The 21,836-nt window shown below is 37.7% G+C and overlaps 1 long non-coding RNA gene across 1 annotated transcript; it reads left to right on the top strand.

The window, feature by feature from the left end:
• Positions 1–145: 145 nt before the first annotated feature.
• LOC144248932 (uncharacterized) lies at positions 146–20,884 on the top strand. Its single transcript, XR_013342116.1, has 3 exons — positions 146–163; positions 8,932–9,025; positions 20,669–20,884. It is a non-coding gene; the product is annotated as an uncharacterized LOC144248932 (long non-coding RNA).
• The last annotated feature ends 952 nt before the right edge of the window (positions 20,885–21,836 follow it).

The raw sequence follows: 21,836 nt of genomic DNA, 5'->3' as shown, positions 1-21,836 counted from the left end.
CAGGAAGTTAAGCTGGAGCTGAAGCATCGAGCTGCTGCTTCCACAGCAGCAGCACAATCCTTTGTGCACTCCTGTGACTTCTTTGACACTGAGAGTGTTGGAATTCGGTGGAGTGGGAAAGAAAGCCAGCAGTGTGAATTGCAACGTGACAGCAGATTTACTGGTTAGTCATTTCTCAAATTTCTGTAAGATGTTGCACTGATAATTAGGAAAATATTGATTTCTCTCACATAGAAAGCAACATTTAGAAAATATTCTCCTCCCTTTATTACTGTTTAAGTCACACAAAAAGATTGTATACAACAACAGATTATCTCCGTTTTGACCAAGTAGGAACCAGAAGAGTGTAAGCATTTAAACTACTGCTAGGATAGCAATGAACTTTAAAAAATTCTACCAGGAAAAACAAATCACATGGTTGAGCAGTTTTGATTTTAAATCTGGATGGGTGAAGGAAGGAAATTATTATTATTTTGAATAACACATACTAATTATGCAAAATCCTAGCACAGAATGGCCTCTGTAAGCAAAATCATACCTACATATCATTAACCTCACATTTTTATTAAGGGCAAAAGAAGAAGCACATTATGTGTAATACCAAGAATTTAATTTAAACCCAAATGGAAATTTTACTGTCTAATTAAATAGTGTTTATTATCCCACTGAAGTCATCATTGAAAAAAATAAGTACTTTAAAAGAAAAAATACAATATTATAGACCTGTGATATTCATGCTTCTTAGTATCTGTTACTTCTCCTGAAATCTGTTACTTCCTCAGAAATAAGAGTGGATCATGCAGCTCAAACCTTTAGCCATGAAGAATATGATCTTTTTGATTTCTCCTGTCTCACCTTGAGATCCTCTTGGGTAATACTTCTGTGTTTGCTAACGTGTCATGCACCTTGCTTGCTCTTTACTGAGTAGTTCATGGTGCAGCTGAATTTCCTAGAATTCCTAGAATTCATGGGCTATTTCACATAAGCTGCATGCTTGTTCTCTGTTTTCTTTGTACCTCTGCAGGTACAAAGGTGCTGCTCAGCTGTCAGTCTGCATTTCTCCAGCTGACCTTTGGTGAGTTGTGGATAGTGCAAAGGGTCCTCTGTGAGTCTGACCCATCCCTTACCATCCCATGAACTTCTCTAGACCATCTCCTATGGACCCACTTTCCAAGGTGCTATCATACCATGTGTTTTACAGAGAATATCTGCATAAAACTATTGTACCATACAAAGATAAGCAAAAATAAAGCAAATTAAGCATAACCACATGGTCATTCGAAAAATTTCTGTTACAGTTAAGCTGGGAAATTGCAAGCAGCTCAAGAGAAGCTTAGACAAAGGAAACTTGGGGAGCTGCTGTCCTGAGGCCTTGCAAGCTCAATACTGCTGCTAGCATGGCAATATACTGTGTACTGGGCACCAGGGCTACACTGCACCAGCTACAAAATTATATACGTTGTCTTCATTAGTATTGTGATTCCTGTTGGGGACATCACTCTTGGAAACCTTTTGGAACTACTTCAGTTAGTTTTTTATGTGTCGTGTCATTTCTATGGCACCATATTTTCTCTCCTTGAAGGATTTATGCTTGCAATCCCTGACTTTTTATATGAGAAGGCTGACAGCAGGTTTCAGTCATTCCTACTCCTTGATGGGCCATCATCTCTCACACTTCAAGTCATGGCACTTCATCTACCCTGAGAGTTACCCTTTCTGGGATGTGGCAGCAGGTCAGGGAATATGAAAAGCAGGCTCCTCTGTGATGGGCTACTCTGAAGATTTGCTTTTAACAACAGCTGTTTGCTTGCATTTTTCTTGATACATTCAATTAATACAAGGTCCAGGAAATGATTGGCCATGAAGGATGCAGTTAAGCATATTATTCAGAAGAAAGGAAAAAATGGGGCACAGGGTTAGACATTAGGTCCTACATTTACAATAATTTGGTAACTGCTTTGGTTTGCTCTCTCTGGTTGTCCCCCAGTTTGTGCCTCACATGGAGAGTTCAAACATACTCCTCTAGTGTAGAAGGCAGGGGTTCTAAGGACTTGTGCAAAAAATCCCCATGGCTTTGGAGGAAATTAATCTTTCAATTCATCACTTGAGTCCTTTTGATGTTGTTGCTCCCCCACTAGCTACCTTCTGTGCTGATACAGTAATAAATTACACCCACTAAAGAATGTGTAGAAACAAAATGTTGAATGACCTTTTGTGTTTATGATTTGCTCTGTTATTGCATATACATGTGTAAATGTAGCTATAGGGAATAAAATAAATAACATCTCTTGACAAGACACGCTAACAACAAATTCCCTCAGATTATTTCACTCTCATGACCTAATAGGGTGTGGTTCTGTTCCATCTCTGCAAACACACATCAAACATTTATGGCTCCTGTTGAACCCAGCCTAATAGTGAACTTAAACATTTGAGTCGCCCAACTTTTTCTCTCATGTTCACAGTTTCAGTTCCCAGGGCCTCATCCTGGGGAGGGTAAATGAAAAAAACTGTTCTGCGTGGGAAGGGGAGGAGACACATCCCATGGAGAGAGCTGGAGATCCTTTTCTTTGGGCAAAGGGTGCAAAGTCATGTTGGAGACCTGCATGCATGGTGTACTTTAGTCTGAAAATTAACTTTGCAAACAAAATTTCAAATGACATCTTGCTTCTGGTGGCTCTACTAAAAGAAACTAAGTGACAAGGAAAGGCTGTTGTTCTTGTGATGCTCGAACCATCTTTACAAAAAAAACCAGATTTTACCTGCCTCCATTGGAATTAACAACTAGCTTTCTTGCAGATGCAGTAAGCAGTGGTGCTGTGCATGTATCTGAGAAGTGTATGGTTCCTAGAGCTGGCAGCTAAAATTAAAAATGCCTTTTTTATCATTTGATGTTAACAGGAATGATGCGGAGTGCATTCAGAGAAGGATCTATTGTATAAAACAAAGGCTTCTTCCAGTCTCTCTGGAGAACAACACTGTGTGAGAACAGTGCTCTGCTTTAAATCATTAAAGATAACCTCTTGCCAGGTAATGCGAGATAATGATAACACATAATACTCTTCTCTTCTCTTGCTGCTTTTTCCTCATGGCTCTATATTGTAGGTGTGATAGACCAGGGTGCTTACCCTCTATTCCCCTGAGCACTTCGAAAAAAATACTACATTTGTCAAATGACAAAAAAAAAAAAAAAAAATCAGCTTAAAAGAGTCAATTGAGAGATGTCAAAAACAACCAGAAAATCTGCAGTCACAGGTGAGCTGTTGCTTGAAGATCATCCAGCTTTTCAGTCATTTGTGGGTTGTCTTCAAAAAATTCTGCTGAACTCGGTCTGGATTTCAGAACTGAACAGTGAATATTTTTTGTTTGTTTTCTGGGCTCCCTTCCCTCCCTATCTCCTGGGAAGAAAAGATAAAAAAGCAGAGTGGTTAAAGGGTCTGTGGGCCACAGGTACTTGTCCCATGGCTTAGTTAAAGATTATGTGTTTGAATACACTTTTTGTAAAAAAAAAAAAAAAATTACAAAAAATCTCTAAACCTATCTATTTTCAACAAAAAATATTCTGACTGTACAAACACTAAAACAATGTCACTATATTTAATATATTAATGGTTTTTTAAGTTTGCCTTAACTCAGGGGTTTTCATATGGGCATTTAGAATCTCCAATAAGCTGCTGTAACCTCTTAACCAAATGCAGTGCAGATGCAAATAACATCTGAAATAATTACACATTATTGCCAAACACCAAGTTTGCTGGGGATGAATCAGATGTTAACAAGTTTGAAGGATGTGGACCTTCTTCTTCCTAAACCTGAAATACAGAAATCAGTGTTTGCTTTAAAGTAGTAATACTTTTAAGGAATTTAGGTTGTAAGGAAGAGGATATATTAGTAGTTTACAGTCAAGTTGTTTTCTAAATGCTGTTCATGAATTGTTTTCCTTAGTCCCTGGAAAGAGTGGTCAAAAGTGGTTCAAATGCAAGTATATCTTTCAGGTTCTTGAACCTAAGCTCAGCATATGGTTTCCAAGGAGAAATTTTGCATTAAGAACTGTTGCATTAGATCAAGGGGCAAACATTTGCTGTTGACAGGAAATTGCACCACATATAGTTTGGTGCTTCTTCAGATGACAAAGTTCTCAGAAACAAATCTCTAATAGTGTGAGCTAGGACATCTGCTTGTTTCTGCCATATTTAGGGAACAGAAAATTACTGCTTGGTCAAATTATCATTTTGTGATGCATAATAGTATTCTTTTAATCCCCATTTCTGAATCTTTCTTTTCTTGAGAGAAAAATAGATCATAAGACTTTCCTTAAATATATTTGATGTCTAATTGCTGTTTTAATAGTTGGAATTTTCCTTATGGACTAGATATGCAGTGGTTGCATAGTTCTAAAAATTTCTTGGCATGTTCACTTTTAGACTACCTTATTCCATCTTTCTGTAACATTATGCTCTTTTCCATATTATTCCACTATTTTCCAAGAAGAGGACTGACAGGGTTGTTGCTAATAATCAGAGATGAAGGCACAGCACCTCAGGTAATTTCTGCCCTTTGCTAGGTAGCAATAAAAGGATAGAAAATTGCTTCCTGTTTTATTTGTCTTTCTAGCCCCACAAGTGTATATTAAGCTGATAATTTTTCTGCTCCTCTTAAGGGATTTACAAAAAAGTTCCTCATCATCAAACATCACAGTTCCTAAATATAAATATAAATTTATATTTATTTCTTCTCTAGAGCAAATTACATCTTCCTGTATAGTTGATACATTGATCAGAAATTGCCAATAAATTAAGTTACAAGTAAAATTATTTTTATTTCAGAATTTCTCCTTTAGTTTGCCAAATGCACACATCTTCTTAGTATTATTTCCTTAAAATGTCTTTTGGGAATGTTGCTTCTCACCAAGTTAACCACTTGGATTACTCTTGTCTTAATCTAGTTGGAGTTTTTTTGGGAGTTTTTTGGTTTTTTGGGGGGATTTTTTTTTTTGTTTGTTTGTTTGTTTGTTTTTGCTTTTTCTGAAGCTTGTCTATTCCAGCATTGATTACCTTTCTTTTTGTTGTGCAAATCTTCTATATCTTGGTATTTAATTGCCTAGCAGCATAATCCTTATGTTCTATTTAACCTAAAGTTTTCAGTTCTTACTTAATCCTGCTTCGTTTATGTCAAGTTGTTTGCTCTCCCAGAAGAATTATGAGACAAGAAATTAGTAAAATTAAGAGTTTACAGCATGTAGAATATAGGAATATACTGGAGGTCCATAAATGAGGCAAGTAAAGGTTGCAGGAGTCACCATGCACCAGCTATCACAGAAATGCTGCAACTTTACTTTAAGATTTAATTTGATACACTTGTGTTACTGCCATACTGACTTTTTTTTTTTCCTTAGAACATCTCACATTTATCTAAACTAAATAAACTATTGCCTTTTCAGTCTGAGGGCAGTCTAGCTCCTAGAACTGCCTCTCCAGAGGGTAGAAAGGGTGAAGGCATTTGAGCTGAACTGAAAGCTTCCTGCTATGAAGGTTTTCTTTTTTACCTTTGGACAGCTTTTTTATTCCATATTCTATTGTACTTTCTTTGATGGCAATCCCTTGCCTATTGCTCTTGAAAAATCTAAATATAACCCCATCGCACAGGCAGCTGTGTTCTTGCTTCTTGATAAATTCACCACTGCCCTTATATTGTTCTACTGTATACATTGACTTTATCCAAGCATGAGTTTCTCGTGATTATTCTTATGATTAAACAGTAATTATATTTAATTACTAAAAAATCATCACATTTAACAATTATATCATTTATCATGTACGAGCTACACAGTGCAGTTCTAGCAAGGTACAAGGCCAACATGTACCCAGGGTTTTTTCTCAGGGCCTACTAAGCTTAATTTTCCTTTTAATCCTAAATCCCCATGATTTTAAAACCCTTTTACTATCAGTAATACCTTCAAAGGACCCTTGCAGTTAAGATAAATGGGTTTTTTCCACTGTAGAAATGAATAACACTTCAGTTATGCATGTATCCAAAGGAATTTTGACAAATGTATGCATTTTATCATGGTGGCTTTATATACTCCCTCTTTATACACCACTCTTTTCAAGAAGAGCACCATTGCTTTCACTGGAGTCCCTTTTTTCCTAAATTCTCTCTCAAACTACAAAATCTTTTGAGGATTTCCAGGTGAAGAGGGGTTAAGATCTTTATTGCAGGCTTCTTGAAATTGAGTCACTTACCAAAGAAAAGTAAATAAATTCCTAAAATGTAGTGATAGCACAATACAGAAAAGTGGTGCATAATATACACTTTTCAAAATGCAATGCAAACCTTTATTCTAAGGAAAGAAAAAAGAAAAAAAAAAAGAGCAACTAGGCATTGTTACACATGATTTAAGTGGTACTAATTTTTTCCCAGAAAGGAAGTATAAATGCATTCATAATTTGAGAATTTCTGTTTGTTTTTATGTATAAGCACACTTTAGCTATTCTCTAAAAAATGAACGAAAATCTCATGCAAAAAAAAATCAGCAGAAAGTAGCTGAAAGCTGTTGCAGTGGTATTGCAAATGACTTGCCCTGTTCCTCTTCTTCCTTTAGAAATTTTTATAGCATTTCTGGCAACAGACTCCGTGGTGAGAAGGGCCCTTGGGCTGAACCAGATCACAAACTTATCTGTAGGATTTTGGCCTCACACTTATGAAGTTGATACATGCATTTATTCCATCAAGAAATTCCAAATATAATTTTATGCTGAGTGACCACTCTTACAGAGCCAGTATTCTTTGTGCAAAGAATATTATGGAAAACTTTTGTGGTTTTTATGTGTTGAAAAGGTATGCAAAATAGCTCTTAAGGAATCCCAAAGTGAGATATAATTTAGTGTTGAACTAGTGTGATCTATGAAAATTTAGCATGTAAACTGCTTAAATTAAAATATATCCCTATTCCCACTTTTGATAAGATGTTTTATTTGATAAAATTGTATTCTGCTCATCCTCCGGTCTTCTGGAGAGTCTACTTAACACCCAACCTCAAGACCTTCGAGAAGAAAAAATGAATGGGCATTTCATATTTTCATTTTCTAAATTTTCTAAGTTTTCTAAGTTTCTAAGTTTTCATTTTCTAAGTTTTCTAAAAACAGAACATACAGAGTTCTGGTGGCAGCTCCCAGGAAATTGTATGCCTGCAGTTTGTTTCTTTGCCCTGCATGGGTGATTTGATATTACAGAACAGGCTGAAATATCTCAGAAAGGAGGTGTCCACAGCTGAAGTGACCTTTTTTTTTTTTTCCACCTGCTTGTAAGGGCAGTTATGCATTTGGAAAGGAGGTTTTGCAGCTTATTTCTGTAGTTGTTTCTTTGTGCTGCTACATCAGGGGGCATGCTGAGTGTGAGCATTAACTTAAAATGTCAGTAGCTAACCTTTTGAACAGTCATTCAGTGAGTCTTTACCATTTAATGACAGGCATATATAATGAAGTGCCAAAATTTCATGTACCTTTTTCCTAGAGGGCTTTTCATTGGGACCACAAACAGCTCTTCATTCTGGAGGCAGCAAAACTCCAGGAACAAATTTATTTCTTTGTTTGGTTTCATGCTTTCTAACAAATACACACAAAACTGTGCTAGAATAAAAATGAAAATACTCCATGCACACAGTCAGCTTTTGGCTTAACATAGTGCAAAATAGAAACTTATCCCCAGAAAAGTCATGCTGTGTCTCACAGGGATAGTCTACCTCATTAGAAACACATTTAGTGTTAGCACAGAACTAGAAAAGGTCAAACTTTACACTTATTCATGAGTTATTCTGTAAAATCAAACATGGATAATTCCTAAGGAGTCTAACTAAGCAGAAGTGGGTCTCAGCCTCTTCCCACCTCTGAGGAGTACATGGATGCTCACAAAAGCAAGCACCAAAACTAATTTTAATTGAGTGATCAGTTCTGTCATTTCTCTGCCCAGAGAACTGTAGGGAGGAAAAGGCCACGTGCAAAAAGTGGGTTCTAAAAGGTGCTGTACTGAGGATAAAGATTTTCCATCTCCAAAGAAAACTAGATAACCTGGATGATTTGGACCCATGAGGATCATCCCATGCTCCTGATACAGAGTATTTCAGTCTCTCATTTTCCACCTTACCTTTAGCTCTGAAAAGTTTCTTTTGCAATAAAGCAGGTTCAAATGTTCTTTCAGAAACATTGAGGATTATGCAAATGCTGTCAAAATGACCTAAACAGAAGTAAAATATCCGTTTTTTGTGAGCCCTGCTTGATGCCTGGTGTGGGACTCAGATTCAGTCAAAGGAAGAAACTGAGAGTTTCTAGCCAGGCAAAAAGCCTGGGAAAGAGCTGGGAAAGAATGTAAATAATTCTTTACCTCTCTTGTTTTTCACATTGTTTATAGTTAAGTTCTATCACTGTGCATCAAGCACTCTGCACCAATGATGTGAGTTGTTTTCACTTCAGAACCAATGGATTTGGTCCTTGTGAAGCGCTGTATAAAAGAGCAGTGTATTTTGAATAAATCTGAGTTTTTACTCTCACAGCCTTCTGAGTCAGAGTTCTCTTCATTCCTGTCCTGCCTCGACAGCAACAGGCTGGCACAGAGCTTGTGGGAGAGGTGTGCAGGTGAGAGCCACACAGGTTTGTTTCCCTGCCACAGCTGTCTCAAACCCTGAGCTGCCTTTGTGCAGCTCTCCAGATGCTGGACCACCATGCCATAGCAGTCACTTGCTCCACTCAGTATTTTTAAAAGGGTTTTTGCAGAAATAAAACAAACCCTGGGCTGAAAATCCTTTTGGAGTGTGTATAGTAAATGCTTTTTTTTTTTTTTTTTTTTTTTTTGTGCTTTCTTTTCCAAGAACATGAGAAACGTCATTTCAAATTCTGAGGTAGTTTTAATAATTATAACCTCTGATTTTTTTTCCAGGGGATCATTTGTGTGCATAAGCCAGAGTGTCACTGAAACACAAGTTTTTCCTTCTGTCATTTGACAGACAGAGGCACATAGAACAACAAACATGGTAATTTTTTTTTTTTAATTAAAATCTGTTCTGTTAAATACCACATAGGGAAGACCAAACAGTCAGATCAAACAAAGGGTAGCCTATGGTGCAGTTCTATACTCTGTAAGTGGTATTTGACTTCATAGGAAAAATTAACAGATTTAATGTTGAGCTGGTTTGGTTAGCCTTTAATGCATAAATTATGACATTCCTTAGGACTTCAATGGGCACTAACTTCCCTGGAATAATCTCCAAGCATCCCAGAAACAGGCATATGCTTCTTTTCCTGTTTTTACACACTTATTTTCATGTAACTCTCTATTGTTTCTCTCAATTTCACTTCATTTGCTGCACATCTGTACACAAATGTAAGGTTAGTTCTAGCTGCTTTTATCATAGTGGTCATTCAGGGAATGCATACAGAATTTGGTGTCTATTAAAAAAATTCTCTCCTAGGACCTTTACCTCACACACTGATCTTAAAATTGCAAACATGGTGATTAAATTTTACCGTATCTCATTTCCCAGTGAGAAGTTTTCTTGTAATTGTAAATACTGGCTATATGTTTTAACATCTTCATCTTGAAACCAGTTAACAGTTCGGAGCAAGACATGGATTTTTTTTTTTTTTCTCCCGTGGACAGAGGTTGTGTGAAATACCAAATTCAGAAGCACGTGTTTGGTATGTACTGTACAGTTAGCAAGTGCTTTGGAAAAGGGCACTCATTTGCTAAATCACAAATATTTCCACTCATCTTTTAGCTCACAAATGATGCTGGAGCTCATGTCCTGCAATGGTAATTTTATTATGGTGATTGGATCAGCTCAGGATTAAAGCTTCTTAGATTTGGGAATAACCTTTTACACTATTGCAGATCATGCTTTTCACAAGGGTACTAATTGCATTGCTTCTGTGAAGGTTTGATTCTATTTGTTTTTCCATTAGAATAGCTCCCAAACCATTTTAGAAACAGTTAGCTCATTGTACTTTGCTACCTTTTTTTATTCAGAACAAAAAAAAGAACTTTTCCTCAATTAGATTTTTCTCACATTCCCTCAAGTATCAAAAAGATAGAACCACTTATTTCACATGGCTGAAAACTCCACCCACACACACATCTGGAAAGATTAAAGGCAGGGGAAGGGTGCATGTGTGAACTAAGCAAATGTGTTTGCCTTGGATAGAGACCAGGCCTCTCTCACTACAGATTTCATTCCTGAAAGAAAGGGATAAGAATGGTAATGTATATACAATTTGAAAATAATGTGGTGTTATAGCTTCTATAATTCACCTTGCCCCACATTTCTGTGTTATGCCAGAACAAATAGAATGTCTAGAGAGTAGTAAATAAAGCTATATGTTAATACAAGTCTAAATTATAAGGCATGGCATGAGTAATGCTTTTAGTTAAACTGGCTGGGATTAAAATGCATTGGTGCTGTCAGTCTTCAGGCTTCAGGATGCACATTGATCACTCAAAAAGGTTGGGGAAAAATTCATCCCCTCCCAGCCCATTCTTCCTTCTTTCACTGCAACTTTATGGAGCGTGATTGTTTGCATTCTAGTTTTTTGCTTTTCTCTGTTGTTGACTCCAGCTGAAGATTACATGAAACATTTTTTTAACCTGTTAAAATAATGCCTGGTCATATTAACAGCAAGTAGTAGAGAGGCATTATGTGCCTACACATGAACTGATTAAGCTTTTATTGGTTTTCTGATTTCCTGAAAAAGAGGTGTGTCAGATCTGTCTTAGCAAGATTAACCTGCCATTAACCTAAGTGCTAGAAAAAAGATAACAGCTTACCAGCCAATAAGCTGTTAATAGAAAACTAATTTTTTTTCCCTATAGCAGTTGATCAGTGAAATGTAAAAGCATCCAGTTTCACTCACATTTTTCTACAAGAACTGCAAGCAGGATGTTGCACCTGAAAATGGTGCTTTAAAGAGCACCTCTCTCCTGAAAGTTGCCACTTAAACCAGAACTGTGAACTGGGATTTTTTAGCATGGAGGTATGGTTCATTCACTTCCCAGAAATGTGATTTAAGTTCTCCTCCATGCACCCAGGCACAGAAATGCAAGTCACATCTGGAATGTCCTCTAACAATCTCAAGACTTTTTCAAAAGGAAACATACTCTGCAATGTGGCACAGACAAGGGGACATCCCAGAGATTGATTTCAGATTGTGAAGGAATCCAACATGCACGTTTTTAAGGTAAAAATACCTCCAGCCTAGCTTGGTTCCTATGTAATTTTGCAGGTACCTCTTCCCAGTCTCAAGGAAATCACCTGTTTTGTGAACTGCAGACACTGCTAAAATTGATGTGAAAAACAGTGGCCCAGATATTATCTGTGTGAGGAATTTCTTTAAAATGCCAGGGCTGTTTTATGGCAACAAATTGTATCAAAATTGAACACAGGGGTGATGCTAAACCTCCTGCTGCTTAAAAAAACATCTTTTAAGCTGGTGTCTTACCATGCTGTACTACCACTGCAGGTTGAAAATATTTGTGCAAAAATATGAATTTTACCATGGTGTTTATAAACCATGACAAAAGATTGTGCTGTGGCAGGAAAAGTAACATGGATGGACTTTCAATGTCTTAAAGCCAGTAATACTCTTAATATGGTGACCAAGAACTCTAAATCTCTGGCTTGGGATATCATTTGCCTTAATTACTTGTGGATCATCTGTCTTAAAGTGCTGACTTGTTCTTGAAAACATAAGGTTGGTGATGCAGTGAAAGTCAACTGACAAATCTGATACATAAATTCAATTAATATTTTCTTACAAGTAGTTACACAAAGGTAAACAACTTAGCAAAAATATAAAACCCTCTAAATAGCAGTTTTATCTTGTCCTCTCTCTCTTTACCCTCCATTCAAAAAAAAAAAAAAAAGAAGGAAAAAACCAAAATTAAAAAAAAATAAGAAAAGAGAAAAGCTATTGATACAGTATATGAGGGGTAAAAACATCTAATACGTATTAACTTTCAGAAAAGGAAATTTGATAGCCAGAAGCCAATTTCCAAAATTATGAAGAAATACTGCAAAAGTAATTTTTTTAAAATACTTAGAATTGAATGCTCCAGAATTAAGAGGGCAAAGCATAAGAAGTTAAATCAGGCAAAGCTTAGGCCGTATTAGCAGGTTTTGTTCATTGATTTGTTGTAGCATTTCACTGCAGTATAGAATGGAATTTTTAGAGCACAAAGAGTATAAACAAAAGCCTAATGTCATTTTTTAATTGAAAAAAAGAAATCTACAACAATTTCTTGCAATGTTGGTGGAGAAAGAAAAGTACTTTCAAATCAAGGCATAAGAGCAGTATGTATGGATAGCAGGTTTGCATTAGGAATTAGCAGTTAATTTAAGAGCAAAACATTCCTGAGTTGATGGAAAGCAAATTAATTCCATTAAGCTGAATATCAGTCAAGTTTTGAGTGTTTCTTATAAGGGATACAACGTTTGGCACTGAGCAAGGTTCCAAGGGTGTGTTATATCTATTATCAGACCTTGGAATTCATCCATTTTGGGGTGATATCATGGGAAGCTGTTTAGGTTGCAGTCCTTTTGGTCAAGATGAACGACTGTTGTGTTACTTTTGTTTACATTTTGTTCCATGCTTTTCCTTCAGTTGAATACCTGACTGTATGCAAATAAACTCATTTTTAAGAGGCAGCATGCATGATAGAATTGCAGCACAAATTAGTATCATCTGTCCCGATTCTTGCAGATCATACTAAAATTTACAAATTAAATTTCCCACCAGCTGTATCCTTTCTGTAATAGAGGGCTTGTTCTCCTGATGTGGAAAGAAAATTTGAGTCTATCCACAGTACTTTGTGCTGTGGACAGCACCAAGACATCCTGAGGACACTTTTTCGTTTTACACTGGTTTTTTGAAGGTTTTTGCTTGTTTGTTGGGTTTTTTTGGGGTTTTTTTATTGAGCAGGCATTCACCATAACACAAGTTTTACCCACCCTGTATCATTCAATCCCAATCTATCTTTAATTCCTGCTTAAATATTATTCTGGTTGTCCTATAAATGGTGAATAGCTATAAACTCACCCAAAATAGCTATGCTTTAAACATTAACTTTTCAAAATTACTGCATAATTCTCTCCAGGTATGCCACCCCACAATGCTTATATTTTGTGATTCCATGGGAGTTTCTTTCAGCCCTTTATCATGGTCTCAGTTTGTTACACTTCTTACACTGTGATTTGCCTTTCCTAGCCTGGTTCTCTGCACAGAGTCTTTCATTTTTATGTTTTAAGCCACATAAGCTTTGGCATTTTGGCAGAAAAAAAACTGGTAGTAATTTTTACTATTACAAAGCCCAGACTCTTTGTGAAAACTTGCCTGGGTTTTCTTAAATTCTTGGATATCTGGCAATTTCACATGCACTGAGATCAGCCATTTAATCTGTCACATGGAATAATGCAAGATACCTTTGATGGATAGTTTGCAGAACACGTATTATCCCTGTTTCAGAACTAGCTGAAATGTCTGATAATCATTATACCATGCTTTACCACATTTTTATTGTGTTCAGATAGGTAGCTCATTACTTTTAACACTTCTCATCATACCTGAGTGGTGACAGTAATAGCTTCAGCATTGCTTTCTATTTGTAGGAACGTGTTGTTAAGAACTGGAGTAAGTTACATCTGTCCTGATCCTTTCCTCCTTTGGAAAGCAGGACATGGCTTCCTGTCACCCTGATTCTTAAGATTTTCTAAAGCCTTCTGAGTTTATATTCTGTTAGAAAACTTTCTTACACATTTTCTGTAAACAACATATTGTTTTGCATTCCTTTGTGAGAGGAAGTTGATGTACTGGTGGTTTGTCCAATGTCTTTGGAAAGGTGGCCCATTCACTCTCCAATCCACTGTCACCTTTGGGAAAGTATAAAAGTTAGAGTCAGAAAATAAATTTTCTTCTTTTTTACCTTGCAAATAGCAGGTGACTCGTGTTGTGCTTTCTTGTGTCCTATAGCAACAGCTTCCTCTCCTCATCCCTTTAATCATCTGCTGGGCCTGGTTGGCAGCAGCTGCAACAACACATTTGGGGAAATGGCACAGTTAAACCTTGTCAAAACTGGATTGAAAACTCACTGTGGCCACAGGAGAGAAACAAGAGCATTAATTTCTCTTCCTCCCTTTTCATCCCCTGACAGCACCCTGCTCTCCAGGAGCTCTTTGTTTTCTTTTCTTTAATTCTGGGAGGTTTGAGGTGAGTTTTGCTGTTGGGTTTGGTTTTCTGTGGTTATGTTTGGGGTTTTTTGGTGAGGGGGAAGGTGTTTTTTGGTTGGATTTTTTTTTGTTTTGTTTTGTTTTTTCCCATTATGTTAGAAGTATGCCTGTCTTGTTTTATGAACTAATAATTCTTGATTTTCCTTGACTTCTACACCAGACATCTAGCTCCATTATTAACTTTTGCAACCAGACTGATTTCATTGTGGCTGATAATCAACTTTCTTTTATGGCAAAGCAAGTTTCAGTAGTATAAAAAGACACAACATAAAACCATCTTTCTGGGGCGTCTCTGCTGATAAGCAAAAGTGCACATGGACAGAAGATAATGCCAATTACACTGTGAAAAAGAATCTGCTATTCTCAGATGGTAACTCCTAGCACCTCTATAATAAAGGCATGCTACTAGCTCTGTTACAAATCCCTTTTCTTCTGAAATATATAACAGTTCCCTAAGACAAAGTTTTGTATAATAAAGCTAATGTCCAAGAGCAAGTGTGAAATTACCTACTCAGTTTTCAGTATTCAATGAAGCAGGGCAGTTGAAGCAGTTTTATGCTATACATAAATGATGGGAATTTGCAAGCCAGCAGGAATCTGTACCTTGGATCAAACAGGGTTTTCAGTGATTTCCCTGCAAAACCAGCCTTGTTTCCACTTCTTCCTTTTGGACTTCACGTGTCCAAGAGCACAATGAGCAAAGAGACTGACCTGGCACTGCTCTGGGAGGCTCAAGCTGCTTCTGTCAGATTTTCACACCTTCATTAGTTCAACCACTTCTCTTAGAGGTCTCTATATCTGCTTATGATGTTATTTAGTAACTATCAGCAGACAGGCATATTTAAGATAATTAAGTCGGTCAAAGCACTTGAAAAAGGTTTAATCTTTTTCACCAAGTCTAGTAAAATGCTTTGTGTGTGTGTATATATATATATATAGTACACACACACACATATATATATATTTATATCTTTGTTCTATATTGTGGTCAGCAGCAGGGTATCCACCAGCCACTCTCTCACACCCTCACCACCTCCATCCCTCAGGAGCTGGAGGAGAGAACAGGAAGAGAAAAAGTGAGAAAAATTTGTGTTTCAAGATAAAGACAGTGTCATAATCTGTTTTATAATAATGATGAGCTGTGTTTGAAAGGTATTGGGAAATAACTAATAGGGAAATATATATAGCTCAGCTCCACCATTTTAAACCCACTAACATCAGTGAACCTGCTTCTGATGAAAATGGAAGCAAAGGTAAAATAGGATGCAGTTTCATCTGATGAGCCAGTAACATCTGACTCTTGTTAGCTACAGCCTATTTTTAGTCAAAAGGTAAGTTAACACAGAGAAAACCTGAATTTATTGCACATGGCATTTTAAAAACTTTCCTTCAAGAGGAATATGAAGACTTATTTTGGAATGAGGCTTTTCCTTGATTTGAGTGTCATCTTAATTCAGTCTTATGCACGGGATTTTGCCTTCCATACCCACTGAAATGATTATTTGATTCTTTTAAAGATTTAAATCACAAGTGCAGTCAATTTTGAAAAACTGATAATAATTTTACAAGCCACATTTTTCTGTAAATAAATGCCTCTTGATGTAAATTATATCTATAAAATTCTTGTTTATTCTTATTCTTCTTCATTTAGTGGTAATTTGTTTTATAAATATAGGGTTAAGACAATAAAGCTCACATTGTTGATGGAAAACAGCCTCAACTATTTTCAGAAAGAAGAGTTTAAAAGAAGTGATTAAATACCTATTTTCTAAACTGCCAAAAAAAAAAAAAAAAAAAAAAAAGGTTTTTTTCTAAGACCCTGCTTGTATTAAAGCAGTGTATTAAAGTCTAGGACTTGTCCAAGGCTTCAGATCCCTTAATCATTCTAGTTTAATTTCAGTGGTACGTTTTTAGCACATAGAACAATATAATTGCTATTTTATGCAGCTGCAAGAAAATGTAGCTGCTTAACTCCAGTGTGCCAAACACAACATGTAGTCATGCAGGGCTTGGAGCAACATCTGCTCTCATAAATTTGCTATAATAAGACTCCCTAGGCCAGACTGTTGGATGTCTGACCCTACTCTTGTCAGGGTGGTTAAATGCAATGTAGCATTCAGCCAACTATCTTGTTCTTTTTTGGATGGATGAGTGCAAAGACCTGTAGGCTGTGGCTGTGCAGAGGTAAGATAAATGGAAAAGGCACTTCAGTAACACTAATGCAGGTGCTAAAATAGTATTATATCACAATGAGGTAGTATCTGGACAAATAATTTTCCTGCAGTACCTCAATCATTTATCTTTATGTGGTATCTTGAACTGCTGCTGTGTGAAGCATCAATTTCTGCACTTTACAGTGCATATCAAAGCTGGGGATTGTTGCTTTGAATTTTTTCATGGGCTTCTTTTAAAGGTCAGTGAAATGCAGCCTGCCAAAGTTTTCGTTTTAGCTTATTTCTCAAATAATGTAATATTTCTGAAGACGGCAACAGTCAGAATATTGGCGTGGTACTGAAACACTAGATATTTCAATGTAAAATATCCAACACTTTTTTAAAATCCAAAATACTGAACACTAGGTGTTTCTTAAAGGTTTTAGTCTGTTTAACTTTATTTTTGTGCAAAAGTGCCTATTCATCTGTTAATTGTTTGATTTTGCATGTTTAAGTGAATTCACTTCTAAGGTTTCACTCCACTTCTTATTTGTTCTTTAATAAAATTTTCAACTCTAATTCACTTGTCTCCCTGCTACAAAAGCACCTGTCCCCTGCTGGATGAAAGAATACATTGAAGGATGACTTCTGTTCATCCTTCACTGATACTATTGAACTCCAATGCACAAAACAAACTATTTAATCAAAATTTATCCAGCTTGCACTGTGTGTTTTACACTCTCCCCTGCATAGCTAGGCTGTCAAGGATTCCATGCTTTTCCAACATATACTCTGTTTGCCAAAGCACAAGCAGGCATTTAATACCTGAGCTGTTTTCACTCCACTTCTTCCAAACTCTTCTAATCCTTTCTCTTTTAGAGATGCATTAATACCATCATCATTTGGAAGGGCCCAAACCTACTTGAACTTAGCAACTTTTCTGTCAGCTCGTTGCTCTCACTAGGCTGTTATGCCTGATTTTGTTCTGCCTGGCTGAAGTGGCTGGGATAGTCATCCCTTGCTCCCTGCTTGCTGGACCAAGTGTGCTTTAGGATGGTGCTGCAGGGTTGGAGAAAACCACAGAAAACCCTGGGAACATTCCCAGCCCAGTGGAGCTTTCATCTGAACTCAAAAATAAGGATGGTGTGGTCTCCCTGATTTTAACTTTTAGTTTGACACCAGCTTTGGCAGCTTTAGCACATCAACAGCTAAGAAACCACAAGAGCTGCTGAGGAAGAGGACCTCTAACTTTCTTTAAATTCTTTTTCTTCTGCTCTCCACTTATATAGTGTACTAAAGAAGTCAGTGTGATGCCATCACACAGAACTGGTGCAGTGCCAGCATTCACGTGCAGGAGAAATGCCAACCTCTCATCCAAAAAAACTTTCCTATGCACACGTTTAAGAAATCCTGCTGTGCTCACTTTGTCTACAGATTGTTTTCAATCATTTTTCAATCTGTTTTAGAGCCTTATGGGCAAATATAAACAAAATTTGAGTACGGTGAAAAATACCTAGAACATAATAATAAACCAAGTTCCCACCAGTCTAGGACATGTGCCCTGCAATTTTATTCTAACCAGAAATTCTCAGGCACTCAATACTCTGGAATGTGATTTTGTAACTCTATGATAGGGTGAGAGTTAGTTTTGAGGGTTTGGCTGGTTTTTTTTTGCTGTAGGGGCAGTGCTGTTCATCTGTGTGAGCAGTGATTTTAATAAGGAAGGGGACTGAGAGATTCCTCCCTTCGCACGCTGAATTCCTATTTTACAACATTATATAACTCTAATCCTTGTCTCAGCACTTCAGCAGGATGAAAGTGGCAGGTATTTGGCACTTTTCCTGTCACTATAGTGTAATGGTGGATTTAGCAGGGTGAAGTGAGGATTTTCATCCCTTACTACCTCTTATGCATGGCTCTGAAGCCAGTAATAGTCATGCCTCTGTGGGTGTTCAGGACTGGTGTCTAGGGGCCAAAAAAAATGTTCCTTTTTCTGGACAGTGGGTTGAATAAGCTGCAAGTAATTTGTCCTTTGATGAGGGAGGAAATCTTTGGTTTAGTGCTGAACTCAGCACTGGGGAAATTGTCTAAGTTGAATGCGTAACTTTTTTGGCAGATGTTGCATTTCTACCAGATTTGGAGGAGGAATGAGGATTTGAGAGTATAGCTTTGAAACATTGCACTTAGAATTTAAAATGGATGCATTGTGGCAGCAGGGCTATCTAAAAAGTCTTTGTCACTCTCACTTTTTACTGCATTTTTAATTTCCCTTGTGATGCACTACGTGTTTTACATAGGGATAAAATACCAAATTTACTCACTTGGCAGATTTGTCTCATAAGACTGGTCTGTAGTAAAAAGCAAAGTGTTAACTCAGGTTCTGAAGACAGAAGCAGCAAGAGTTTTAGATATATTCAGCCCATTTACCCCCTGACGAAAAAAAGGAGTGGTATACTAAATTGTTATTTAAAGAAGAAGTTTTAAAGGTAGTTATGAGCAAAATGGTGACATTTCTGTTCCAGTGAATATAGCTGCTGTGGCCAGCTATTTCATTAAGATTGTTAATATAATGACTCTTAAGTTATTTTCTGTGGGAGAAAAACAGTTTTTTTAATTAGTAAAAATGTTGAAGTAATTCAAAAACATTTTAGTAATTTTGACAGAGGAAAACTGCTGCTGTTTTGTTTTGTTTTTATTTTATTCAGTAAATGCAGTTTGTTGAAAAGCAAGGGCATGCTGCAATTGAACAGTCAGATTTTAGTTCATGCACTAAGCAGTCTCTTTAAACATGTGTTATAAGCATGATATAGCAGCCTTATCATTATTATGTGAAATATGTGCCTGCACATTATATCATCATGTGCCTGAAACTGAGCAGATGCCCAATAAAATTGCCAGAAATACCAGCAGTTCCCTAAGGGGGATTTTCTGCCAATAGGGAGAAATGCACTAAACCCAGCCTTAAAACACATTTCTGTGGGAAAAGACAACAAGCACCTGCAGTGCTGCCAGTGCTAGACTTGTTGCAGGTAACACTAAGCTTGCACAAAGCTGGCTTCCCTTGCTCTGAGTGCAGTGGCACAAAAATTCAGTGTGTAAGGCAAGGTCTCACACAAGCTTGCAGTGCAGTTTCTAGGTGTTTTCAGCCTCTATTTGTCATTTTGGTTGCACTTCATTTTCTGAAATGACACCATTGACTGCCTTGCATCCACCTTAAGACATTCAGTAATTCAAGTAGAGTTATTAGGCAATGCAGATTAGGCAGCATGACTATTCTGTCTGAAAGAAGCTCCTCCTTCACCCCTTTTCTCTGCTGCTAATCCTGCTCTCCTTGCTGAAGTCACAACCACTGTGCAAGCAGACACTTGAGTAAATCCACCCGAAAATGTCCAGTGGGAGCTGCTGCAGCTCTTCATCACCCCTTCCATGGATGGAGACAGAGATGTGGGAGGGGATCTCATCCCCAGGATGCCAAGTGGCTAAGTCAGGTCTGCACACTCTGGCACCAGCATGCTTTCACTGCAGCTCTGAGACAAACCTCTTTCTCTGCTGTGTCTTCTCTGAAATAAACTGATTTTTAAAACACAGACTCTTTCCATCACTGAAGTAAAATGAAAATAAAACAGCTTTCTGTACTACTACTGGCACTGCGTGGAAGACACATTGATGGTGTCAGATAGTACAGATCCAAGTGTGAAGACACATGGCATAGCAAAAAGAGTTGGCCTGCAGTCCAGTTCTTTAATTTTAATCACAGCAAATTATACACTATGGTGGCCAGATGGTTTGGTTTTACTTTATACAGCTGGTTGAAAAAAACCAGAATTAATTATCATAAAAATGAGAAGTTTTCAGCTACTTAAAAGTGTACTAAATTAGAAACTGCCCATTAAGGACATTTTCTGCTACTTCTTCTGGTGGAATGGTGTTCACTGAAGTCTTGTAAGCACTTAGTATGTATGATTTTAGTCTTTCTCTGTAAAAGCCCTGACCAAGTTACTAAAAGTTAATGCCTTGTAGGATTTAAAAACATTGGTTTTATTTGTTACACATAGTTTGTTTCCTTCCACTGAATGAGGAGATAGCTGCATTACAAAGTTCTTAGTAAGATGCCCTGATTAAGTGACCCAGACATGGCTTTCCTGGCCTTGGTGTTTTGGAAATCTTCATCACTGATTTTTATTTGCTTTTATTGTCATTGAACTTTTCAGAGATCTGCTGTTTTATTGTTTTTTTTTTCCAAACAAAGGCTATTAAGAGAACAGTTTGCCTGCACACCTGGAGATCTGACACCTATGTTTACAGCCTGAAAACCAACAGCTGCCTGATTGTATTCACTCAGAATGCAGAACACCTGTTTTATGGTGACCCGACTGTGGCATCATCACAACTTTTCCAGTGAGTTTTTTATGGGAAGTGATTGGTTTCTTGATTGGTTTCTCCTGCCCTTTGATGCAGACAGGGTCTGCATTGGTCCCCATCCTCAGCTACACTGAAATTGTGGTTGAAGCAATGTACAGGGAGCTGGTGGGGGGCTGCAGAGTGGCCTTGGTGAGGAGTGGTGGGGACTGCCCCGTGCTGGGCACAGCCAGCTCCAGCTCATGACACCAGGCACAGCTGAACCTTGCAGCCACTGTGGCAATACCACAAGAAAATCCATGTAAGAAAGGCCAAAAGGGCACAGCCAGTGAGGAGTGAGGGGAGGGTGTGAAAAACAGCCCTGCAGACACCAAAGTCAGAGGGTGAGAAGATGCTCCAGGTGTCCAAGCAGAGATTCTCCCTGCAGGAGATCCACATTGCAGCCCGTGGAAAGGACCACACTGGGGCAGGTGCACACGCCCTGAAGGAGCCACGGTCCATGGGGAACCCATGTGTGGCAAGCACATTTCTCTCCCTCTCAGGATTTTTCATTGAGGTGCACAGAGAGAAATGAAAGAGAAAATAATTTCTATTTCTGCTCCTTGTTTTTCCCATGTGGAATGTGTTTGGAGAATTGTTTACCTGGAGTGAGTGCTTGATTGGATTCTGGTGAGGATTGTTTGAGCTGATGGCCAATCCAATCCAACCCAATCCAATCCAATCCAACCCACCTGCGGCTGGACTCTCAGAGAGGGTCACGAGTTTTGTTACAGTCAGAGAAACTAATATGTAGTTTGAGTATCTTCCTTTTATACAGCATATTAATGTATTTTAGCATAGTTATAATAAAGAAATAATTCAGTCTTCTGAATTGAGTCAGACATCAGCATTTCTTCCCATTGGGTTCGCCTGCATTTACAATACCCATGTTGGAGCAGGTTGACCCTGAGGTGCTGTAGCCCATGGGAAGGAGCCACCCTGCAGGAGAGGAAAAGAATGCAGAGGAAGGAGAGGCAAAGAGGAGCTGTGATGGACTTACCACAGCCTCCATTCCCTGT

This window comes from Lonchura striata, chromosome 2, assembly GCF_046129695.1.
Source record: "Lonchura striata isolate bLonStr1 chromosome 2, bLonStr1.mat, whole genome shotgun sequence".
Taxonomy (NCBI): domain Eukaryota; kingdom Metazoa; phylum Chordata; class Aves; order Passeriformes; family Estrildidae; genus Lonchura; species Lonchura striata.
The sequence above is the reverse complement of the archived record's forward strand: the minus strand, read 5'-3'. Positions and strand labels throughout refer to the sequence as shown.